This window comes from Oncorhynchus mykiss, chromosome 15 (assembly GCF_057628025.1).
Source record: "Oncorhynchus mykiss isolate SJ-2025 chromosome 15, ASM5762802v1, whole genome shotgun sequence".
NCBI lineage: Eukaryota > Metazoa > Chordata > Actinopteri > Salmoniformes > Salmonidae > Oncorhynchus > Oncorhynchus mykiss.
The window spans coordinates 1,268,831-1,280,522 of NC_143036.1; positions in this window are offsets into that span (position 1 = coordinate 1,268,831).

Here is an 11,692-nt window from a genome sequence, read left to right on the forward strand (position 1 = left end):
CTTACTGTTTCAAATTCTTCTTTTAGTTTGTGTAAATGTAGTTGAGTGAAAAACGAAATGAAGAAATATTACAATATACAGAGCCTTTGGAAATTATTCAGACCCCCCACATTTTGTTACATTTTGTTACGTTTCAGCCTTATTCTAGATAGATTAAATAGATTAAATATTTTTTTCCCTCATTAATCTACACACAATAACCCTTAATGACATCACAATACCCCATAATGACATCACAATACCCCTTAATGACATCACAATACCCCATAATGACACCACAATACCCCTTAATGACATCACAATACCCCATAATGACATCACAATACCCCATAATGACATCACAATACCCCTTAATGACATCACAATACCCCTTAATGACATCACAATACCCCTTAATGACATCACAATACCCCTTAATGACATCACAATACCCCTTAATGACATCACAATACCCCATAATGACATCACAATACCCCTTAATGACATCACAATACCCCTTAATGACATCACAATACCCCTTAATGACATCACAATACCCCATAATGACATCACAATACCCCTTAATGACAACACAATAACCCTTAATGACATCACAATACCCCATAATGACATCACAATACCCCTTAATGACATCACAATACCCCTTAATGACATCACAATACCCCATAATGACATCACAATACCCCATAATGACACCACAATACCCCATAATGACATCACAATACCCCTTAATGACATCACAATACCCCTTAATGACATCACAATACCCCTTAATGACATCACAATACCCCATAATGACATCACAATACCCCTTAATGACAACACAATAACCCTTAATGACATCACAATACCCCATAATGACACCACAATACCCCTTAATGACATCACAATACCCCATAATGACATCACAATACCCCTTAATGACATCACAATACCCCATAATGACATCACAATACCCCATAATGACACCACAATACCCCTTAATGACACCACAATACCCCTTAATGACATCACAATACCCCTTAATGACATCACAATACCCCTTAATGACATCACAATACCCCATAATGACATCACAATACCCCTTAATGACATCACAATACCCCATAATGACATCACAATACCCCTTAATGACACCACAATACCCCTTAATGACATCACAATACCCCTTAATGACATCACAATACCCCTTAATGACATCACAATACCCCATAATGACATCACAATACCCCTTAATGACATCACAATACCCCTTAATGACATCACAATACCCCATAATGACATCACAATACCCCTTAATGACATCACAATACCCCATAATGACATCACAATACCCCTTAATGACATCACAATACCCCATAATGACATCACAATACCCCATAATGACACCACAATACCCCATAATGACACCACAATACCCCTTAATGACACCACAATACCCCTTAATGACATCACAATACCCCTTAATGACATCACAATACCCCATAATGACATCACAATACCCCTTAATGACATCACAATACCCCATAATGACATCACAATACCCCATAATGACACCACAATACCCCTTAATGACACCACAATACCCCTTAATGACATCACAATACCCCACAATGACATCACAATACCCCTTAATGACATCACAATACCCCATAATGACATCACAATACCCCTTAATGACATCACAATACCCCATAATGACATCACAATACCCCATAATGACACCACAATACCCCTTAATGACATCACAATACCCCACAATGACATCACAATACCCCTTAATGACATCACAATACCCCATAATGACATCACAATACCCCATAATGACACCACAATACCCCTTAATGACATCACAATACCCCACAATGACATCACAATACCCCTTAATGACATCACAATACCCCATAATGACACCACAATACCCCTTAATGACATCACAATACCCCTTAATGACAAAGCAAAAATAGGTTTAGAAATTTTAGCAAATGTATTACAAATAAAAAACTGAAATATCACTTTTACATAAGTATTCAGACCCTTTACTTGGTTCTTTGTAGAAGCACCTTTGGCAGCGATTACAGCCTTGTGTCTTCTTGGCTATGACGCTACAAGCTTGACACTCCTGTGTTGTCTTGGCTGTGTGCTTAGGGTTGTCGTCCTGTTGGAAGGTGAACCTTCGCCCCAGTCTGAGGTCCTGAGCGCTCTGGAGCAAGTTTTCATCAAGGATCTCTTTGTACTTTGCTCCTTTCATTTTTGCCCCAATCCTGACTAGTCTCAGAGTCCCTGCCGCTGAAAAACATCCCCACAGCATGATGCCACCACCATCAGGCTTCACCGTAGAGATTGTGCCAGGTTTCCTCCAGACGTGATGCTTGGCATTCAAGCCAAAGAGTTCAATCTTGGTTTCATCAGACCAGAGAATCTTGTTTCTCATGGTCCGAGATTCTTTAGGTGCCTTTTGGAAAACTCCAAGGGGGCTGTCATGTACTTTTTACTGAGGAGTGGCTTCCGTCTGGCAAATACCATAAAGGGCTGATTGGTGGAGTGCTGCAGAGATGGTTGTCCTTCTGGAAGTTTCTCCCATCTCCACAGAGGAACTCTAGAGCTCTGTCAGAGTGACCATCCGGTTCTTGGTCACCTCCCTGACCAAGGCCCTTCTCCCCCGATTGCTCAGTTTGGCCAGGCGGCCAGCTCAAAGAAGAGTCTTGGGGGTTCCAAACTTCTCCATTTCAGAATGATGGAGGCCAATGTGTTCTTGGGAACATTCAATGCTGCAGAAATGTTTTGGTACTCTTCCGCAGATCTGTGCCTCGACACAATCCTGTCTCTGAGTTCTACGGTCAATTCCTTCAACCTCATGGCTTGGTTTTTGCTCTGATATGCACTGTCAACTGTGGGACCTTAAATAGACAGGTGTGTGCCTTTCCAAATCATGGCCAATCAATTAAATTTACAACAGGTGGACTCCAATCAAGTTGTAGAAACAACTCAAGGATGATCAATGGAAACAGGATGCACCTGAGCTCCATTTCAAGTCTCATAGCAAAATAAATTTCAAAAAATGTTTTCAGTTTGTCATTATGGGCTATCTTGTGTAGATTGTTGAGGATTTTTATTCATGTAATCAATTGTAGAATAAGGCTGTAAACGTAAAATGTGGAAAATGTGGAAAATGTCAAGGGGTCTGAATACTTTCCGAAGGCACTGTATACAACTCCATAATGTCTTTATAATCTGATATAGAAAGTTGCAATGTCTCCTGTTATATTGTTACTCGGCTGATATTAAGAGAAACCCACTTCCCTTAATATCGGACTCAAACCCCATTTGATGCATGGAACAGATGTGGGTTGAGCTATGTCTACATAAGGGTGATAAAAATGTACAAAAAACTCACAAAAGCGTTGACGAAGGCCTCGAGGCCGATACCTAAAGCTTAATGAAGAGTAGTGATGCTGTCAGGAGCACTGTGCAGGTTTCTTCTTTGTTCTCATCTTATTCAACTGTTACCAGGCACCTGCAAAAAAAGATAACTCAGATGTGCAAATGCCTTTTGAATTTTGCATTACAGTTTTTACAACTACAGTTTTCACTCTGCACTCTGAAATCTAGCAAGTAAACACGAAAAGGAAAGGGAAGTTGTGGTGGAAGAATCAGAATTAGTTGTGTAACATAGATACTTTTGATGTCTTATCTGCATAATATGCTGAGGTGATATACTTGTTATTAGAATGTATACCTTCGGACTCTGGTGTTGGCAGTTGCACTTCCTCCCTCACCTGGGGCACAGTCACCTGGGGCTCAGTCTCCTGGGGCTCAGTCACCTGGGGCACAGTCACCTGGGGCTCAGTCACCTGGGGCTCAGTCATCTGGGGCTCAGTCACCTGGGGCTCTGTCACCTGGGGCTGTTCTGGGATTGATTTGCACTTTTCGCACACCACAGTAAGTTCATCTCTAGGAGACAGAACGCGTCTCCTTCCTGAGCGGTATGACGGCTGCGTGGTCCCATGGTGTTTATACTTGCCTACTATTGTTTGTACAGATGAACGTGGTATCTTCAGGCATTTGGAAATTGCTCCCAAGGATGAACCAGACTTGTGGAGGTCTACACATTTTTTTCTGAGGTCTTGGCTGATTTCTTTTGATTTTCCCATGATGTCAAGTAAAGAGACACTGAATTTGAAAGTAGGCCTTGAAATACATCCACAGGTGCACCTCCAATTGATTCAAATGATGTCAATCAGACTATCAGAAGCTTCTAAAGCCATGACATAATTTTCTGGAATTTTCCAAGCTGTTTAAAGGCACAGTCAACTTAGTGTATGTAAACTTCTGACCCACTGGAATTGTACAGTGAATTATAAGTGAATTAATCTGTCTGTAATCGATTGTTGTAAAAATGACTTGTGTCATACACAAAGTAGATGTCCTATCTGACTTGCCAAACGAAAGTTTGTTAACAAGACACTTGTGGAGTGGATGAAAAACAAGTTTTAATGACTCCAACCTAAGTGTATGTAAACTTCCGACTTCAACTGGCTATACAGACATGGCTTCTAACTACAATATGTATTAATATAGTTGTTAACTATAGGACATATAAAGATTGTGTCACGACTTCCGCCGAAGTTGGTCCCTCTCCTTGTTAGGGCGGCGTTCGGCGGTCGACGTCACCGGCCTTCTAGCCATCGCCAATCCACTTTTAATTTTCCATTTGTTTTGTCCTTGTCTTACACACCTGGTTTCAATCCCACAGTTACTTGTTTATTATTTAACCCTCTGTTCCCCCATGTTTGTTTGTGAGTGATTGTTTATTGTATTGCTGTCCGTATTTGAGGCCTTGGATTTATTTGATGTCTATTGTGATTATTATTGAGTAAAATTGACTGCTTGCCCCTCCGTGTCCATGGCCTGTGTCCCTGGTCCCCTCTTTGACTGCTTGCCCCTCCGTGTCCATGGCCTGTGTCCCTCGTCCCATCTTTGACTGCTTGCATCTCCGTGTCCAAAGCCTGTGTCCCTGGTCCCCTCTTTGACTGCTTGCCTCTCCATGTCCACGGCCTGTGTCCCTGGTCCCCTCTTTGACTGCTTGCCTCTCCATGTCCACGGCCTGTGTCCCTGGTCCCCTCTTTGACTGCTTGCCTCTCCATGTCCACGGCCTGTGTCCCTGGTCCCCTCTTAGACCGCTTGCCTCTCCTACATCATGGAGCCTTGTTGTGCTGCTTTCGGGCTAAAAAACAGTCTGTATGCGATGGTAGCTGGAGTCGCTGTCTGTAGGGAATTCGCTCTCAGTGGATGCCTCTGTGTCTGCGTTTCCATGTCCTCCAGCTGCTGCGTATCTGCGTCCCCCGGTCGTCCCTACGTCGGCCTCTCAGTGCTCCCGTCCTTGGGCTTTCCCACGTGTAGACCTTGTTGAGCTGGTAGTCCTCTGTGTTTGGCTGATATTTCTTGATGTTGCTTGTAGAAAGTCTCTGTATTTCCCTTGGACTGGTTGATCGTGTTGTCTATGGCTTTGAAGTCTGGGCCTCGAATCTCCTTCATTATAACCTTATGTTCGCTGATCTTAACTTCAACCTCTTTTACTTCCTTCGACACATGTTCAACGATTAATAGCATTAAATCTTAAAGAAACATTTGTTGAGGATTTCACCCCGTTTCTGAAAGAAGTCGTTTTCCCCTATTGTCTGTATTCTCAGTCCTCTTGGGATGCGCTTGTTATGAGTGGTGCCATCGACGGAACAAACCAGTCTCTTTCTCTGGAGTTGGATTTGAAAGTCTCCAGTAGACGAGCTGGGTTGTCCATGTTGGAGGTAGGGAAGAGGATCTTATTGGTGTCTCCTTGTGTGAATGGTACTTGCGCAATGCCTGGTAAGTGAGTTGTTCTCTTGTAGTGGATCCATTGCTTACTTGGTACGTTGTCGTGGAAATTCTAATCAATAATGAGGAGAGACGAGGTCAATCAATTAATATTAATTTATTCAAAACGTTTTAATAAGGATAGAGCAAATAGTTCGATAATGATGAGGCTGGTCGGCGCAACACTTCCAATTGTTGTGGAGAGTAGTTCTGACATATGAAGAATACAAAATATATTTTATTGAAAAGATACTCCCTTTTAGTCTTCATGACAAACAACAGATGCATGGAATTGGTCACAAGGTGAAACTTGATTCATGATAAATGAGTATCCTGCAGACAGATAGGTCAGGCCCCTAAGACGAGGGTCCGGTCTCGTCCCTGGTACTTCATAGCACAGAAACACCGATTAATTCTATGGCATAAATCAATTGTCAACTCCAGATACTCCCATCTCAGGTAAAACCCCTTCTTGACCACACGCCTGGAAAAGTTCACGGAGGGGAGTGAGAGCCTCTAGGTCATACCCCAGGATAGGTGTAACATCAGAGAGGACATACAGTGGTTCCAGACACTACCACACACATCACAGTGAGGGGAGTGAGCCTCTAGGTCATACACTACCCCAGGATAGGTGTAACATCAGAGATGACATACAGTGGTTCCAGACACTACCACACACATCTTGTCTCAAACCTCATCTCCCCCCAGGCCAAAGGAAGGAGTGACTGGCGCACAGACATTGTGGAGACAAGAAATTGGTTCCCCATTAATCACGTCATCCCTTCACATGGTTTAGAGTAGGTAAAGACACATTTACATAGTTTAGGATAGGTAAAGACACATGGTTTAGAATAAGTAAAGACACATTCACATGGTTTAGAATAGGTAAAGACACATGGTTTAGAATAGGTAAAGACACATTCACATGGTTTAGAATAGGTACAGACACATTCACATGGTTTAGAATAGGTAAAGACACATTCACATGGTTTAGAATAGGTAAAGACACATTCACATGGTTTAGAATAGGTAAAGACACATGGTTTAGAATAGGTAAAGACACATGGTTTAGAATAGGTAAAGACACATGGTTTAGAATAGGTAAAGACACATTCACATGGTTTAGAATAGGTACAGACACATTCACATGGTTTAGAATAGGTAAAGACACATTCACATGGTTTAGAATAGGTAAAGACACATTCACATGGTTTAGAATAGGTAAAGACACATTCACATGGTTTAGAATAGGTAAAGACACATTCACATGGTTTAGAATAGGTACAGACACATTCACATGGTTTAGAATAGGTAAAGACACATTCACATGGTTTAGAATAGGTACAGACACATGGTTTAGAATAGGTACAGACACATTCACATGGTTTAGAATAGGTAAAGACACATTCACATGGTTTAGAATAGGTTAAGACACATTCACATGGTTTAGAATAGGTACAGACACATTCACATGGTTTAGAATAGGTAAAGACACATCCACATGGTTTAGAATAGGTACAGACACATTCACATGGTTTAGAATAGGTACAGACACATTCACATGGTTTAGAATAGGTAAAGACACATTCACATGGTTTAGAATAGGTAAAGACACATTCACATGGTTTAGAATAGGTACAGACACATGGTTTAGAATAGGTAAAGACACATGGTTTAGAATAGGTACAGACACATTCACATGGTTTAGAATAGGTAAAGACACATGGTTTAGAATAGGTAAAGACACATTCACATGGTTTAGAATAGGTAAAGACACATTCACATGGTTTAGAATAGGTAAAGACACATTCACATGGTTTAGAATAGGTAAAGAAACATTCACATGGTTTAGAATAGGTACAGACACATTCACATGGTTTAGAATAGGTACAGACACATTCACATGGTTTAGAATAGGTAAAGACACATGGTTTAGAATAGGTACAGACACATTCACATGGTTTAGAATAGGTAAAGACACATTCACATGGTTTAGAATAGGTACAGACACATTCACATGGTTTAGAATAGGTAAAGACACATTCACATGGTTTAGAATAGGTACAGACACATTCACATGGTTTAGAATAGGTACAGACACATGGTTTAGAATAGGTACAGACACATTCACATGGTTTAGAATAGGTAAAGACACATTCACATGGTTTAGAATAGGTTAAGACACATTCACATGGTTTAGAATAGGTACAGACACATTCACATGGTTTAGGATAGGTAAAGACACATGGTTTAGAATAGGTAAAGACACATTCACATGGTTTAGAATAGGTAAAGACACATTCACATGGTTTAGAATAGGTAAAGACACATCCACATGGTTTAGAATAAGTACAGACACATTCACATGGTTTAGAATAGGTAAAGACACATTCACATGGTTTAGAATAGGTAAAGACACATTCACATGGTTTAGAATAGGTAAAGACACATTCACATGGTTTAGAATAGGTACAGACACATTCACATGGTTTAGAATAGGTACAGACACATTCACATGGTTTAGAATAGGTAAAGACACATGGTTTAGAATAGGTAAAGACACATCCACATGGTTTAGAATAGGTAAAGACACATTCACATGGTTTAGAATAGGTAAAGACACATTCACATAGTTTAGAATAGGTAAAGACACATTCACATGGTTTAGAATAGGTAAAGAGACATGGTTTAGAATAGGTACAGACACATTCACATGGTTTAGAATAGGTAAAGACACATTCACATGGTTTAGAATAGGTACAGACACATTCACATGGTTTAGAATAGGTAAAGACACATTCACATGGTTTAGAATAGGTACAGACACATTCACATGGTTTAGAATAGGTAAAGACACATTCACATGGTTTAGAATAGGTAAAGACACATTCACAGGAAAAAGAGGGAGGCTTGCAAGCCGAAGAACACCATCCCAACCGTGAAGCACGGGGGTAGCAGCATCATGTTGTGGTGGTGCTTTGTTGCGGGAGGGACTGTGTTCTTCGGCTTGCAAGCCTCCCTGACCTCAAAGCCCTGACCTCAATTCTATAGAACATTTGTGGGCAGAACTGAAAAAGCGTGTGGGAGCAAGGAGGCCTACAAACCTGACACCGTTACACCAGCTCTGTCAGGAGGATTGGGCCAAAATTCACCCAACTTATTGTGTGTGGGAAGCTTGTGGAAGGCTACCCAAAAAGTTTGTCCCAAGTTAAACAATGTAAAGGCAATGCTAGCAAAAACTATTTGAGTGTATGTAACCTTCTGACCCACTGAGAATGTGATGTAAGAAATACAAGCTGAAATAAATCATTCTCTCTACTACTCTGACATTTCACATTCTTAAAATAAAGTGGTGATCCTAACTGGCCTAAAACAGGGATTTTTTTACAAGGATTAAATGTCAGGAATTGTGAAAAACTGAGTTTAAATGTATTTGGCTAAGGTGTATGTAAACTTCCGACTTAAACTATACAAGAAAAACAAACCACATTCAGAAGTCAAGGCATTTCTTTTATAAGATGATGATGAAAGATGATGAATGTACTTTCTGTGATATGTGGTTTTCCCTACAGTGCATTCGGAATACATCCTTGACTTTTTCCACATGTTACGTATGCAATATATACACATATATACGTATATATAAGCTCCCACAGTTGACAGTGCATGTCAGAACAAAAACCAAACCATGACGTCGAAGGACATTTCCGTAGATCTGGGGAAGGGTAGAAAAAAATGACTGCAGAATTGAAGGTCCCCAAGAACACAGTGGCCTCCATCATTCATAAATGGAAGAAGTTTGGAACCACCAAGACTCACCAAGACTCTTCCTAGAGCTGGCCGCCCGGTCAAACTGACTCTCAGTCCATGAGAAACAAGATTCTCTGGTCTGATGAAACCAAGATTGAACTCTTTGGCTTGAATGCCAAGCGCCAAGTCTGGAGGAATCCTGGCACCATCCCTACGATGAAGCATGGTGATGGCAGCATCATGCTGTGGGGATGTTTTTCAGTGACAGGGACTGGGAGACTAGTCAGGATCGAGGGAAAGATGAATGGAACAAAGTACAGAGACCATTGATGAAAATCTGCTCCAGACCACTCGGGACCTTAGACTGGGGCGAAGGTTCACCTTCCAACAGGGCAACGACCCTAAGCACACAGCCAAGACAACGCAGGATTGGGCTTTGGGACAGGTCTCTGAATGTCCTTTTGTGGCCCAGCCAGAGTCTGGACTTGAACCTGATCGAACATCTCTGGAGAGACCTGAAAATAGCTGTGCAGGGACGCTCCCCATCCAACCTGACAGAGCTTGAGAGGATCTGCAGAGAAGAATGGGAGAAACTCCCCAAATACAGGTGTGTCAAGCTGGTAGCGTCATACCAAATAAGACTTGAGGCTGTAATCACTGCCAAAGATGCTTCAACAAAGTACTAGGGTCTGAAAAGGGTCTGAATACTTATGTAAATAATATACCAATTATTATTTTTAAATAGATTTGCAAACAAGGGTTTTGCCACCAAGTACTAAGGCATGTGTTGTCGAAGGGTCAAATAATTATTTCCCTCACTAAAATACAAATCAATTTATAACATTTTTTGACATGCGTTTTTCTGGATTTTTTTGTTGTTATTCTGTCTCTCACTGTTCAAATAAACCTACCATTAAAATTATAGACTGATCATGTCTTTGTCAGTGGGCAAACGTACAAATCAGCAGGGAATCAAATACTTTTTTCCCTCACTGCACCTGTTATTGGTGAGGTAGGGTCGTACTCTACGGATGTTCCTCTTCCTGTGTGAGGTAGGGTCGTACCCCAAGAATGTTCCTCTTCCTGTGTGAGGTATGGTCCTACTCTACGGATGTTCCTCTTCCTGTGTGAGGTAGGGTCGTACTCTACGAATGTTCCTCTTCCTGTGTGAGGTAGGGTCGTACTCTACGGATGTTCCTCTTCCTGTGTGAGGTAGGGTCGTACTCTACGGATGTTCCTCTTCCTGTGTGAGGTATGGTCCTACTCTACGGATGTTCCTCTTCCTGTGTGAGGTAGGGTCGTACTCTACAGATGTTGTAGAGCATGTTTGCAGAGAACAACAGGGTGTTGTCCAGGGTCACGCCAAGTTTCTTTGCTCTCTAGGAGGACGACACTGTGGAGTTGTCAACTGTGATGGAGAGGTCTTTGAGCGGGCAGGTCTTCCCCCGGAGGAAGAGCAGTTCCGACTTGTTGAGGTTGAGGTGGTGGGCCAACATCCAAGCTGAGATATTTGCCAGGCACCAGAGATGCGTGTCGCCACCTGGGTGTCAGAAGGTGGTAAGGAGAAAAACTGTTGAATGTCATCTGCATAGCAGTGATAGGAGAGACCATGTGAGGATATGATGGAGCTGAGTGACTTGGTGTATAGAGAGAAGAGGAGAGGTCCATCCTCATAACAGTGATAGGAGAGACCATGAGAGGATATGACGGAGCTGAGTGACTTGGTGTATAGTGAGAAGAAGAGAGGGTATAGCGATTGAGAGGTATAGCAATTGAGTTGGTCAGACAGCACGCTCAAGTGTTTTGGAAAGAAAAGAAAGAAGAGACACAGGTCTGTAAAATTTGACTTCAGATGAGTCGGGTGTTGGTTTCTTGATGAGGGACATTTTTGAGGTCAAAGGGGATGCAGCCAGTGGTCAGGGATGAGTTGATGAGGGAAGTGAGGAATGGGAGAAGGTCTCCAGAGATGGTCTGCAGAGGAGGGGATGGGGTCAAGCGGGCAGCTTATCAGGCAGCCAGACCTCACTAGTCACAGGAGTTCATCTGGAGTGAGAGGGTAGAAAGAGGTAAAAGCATAGGGTAATTC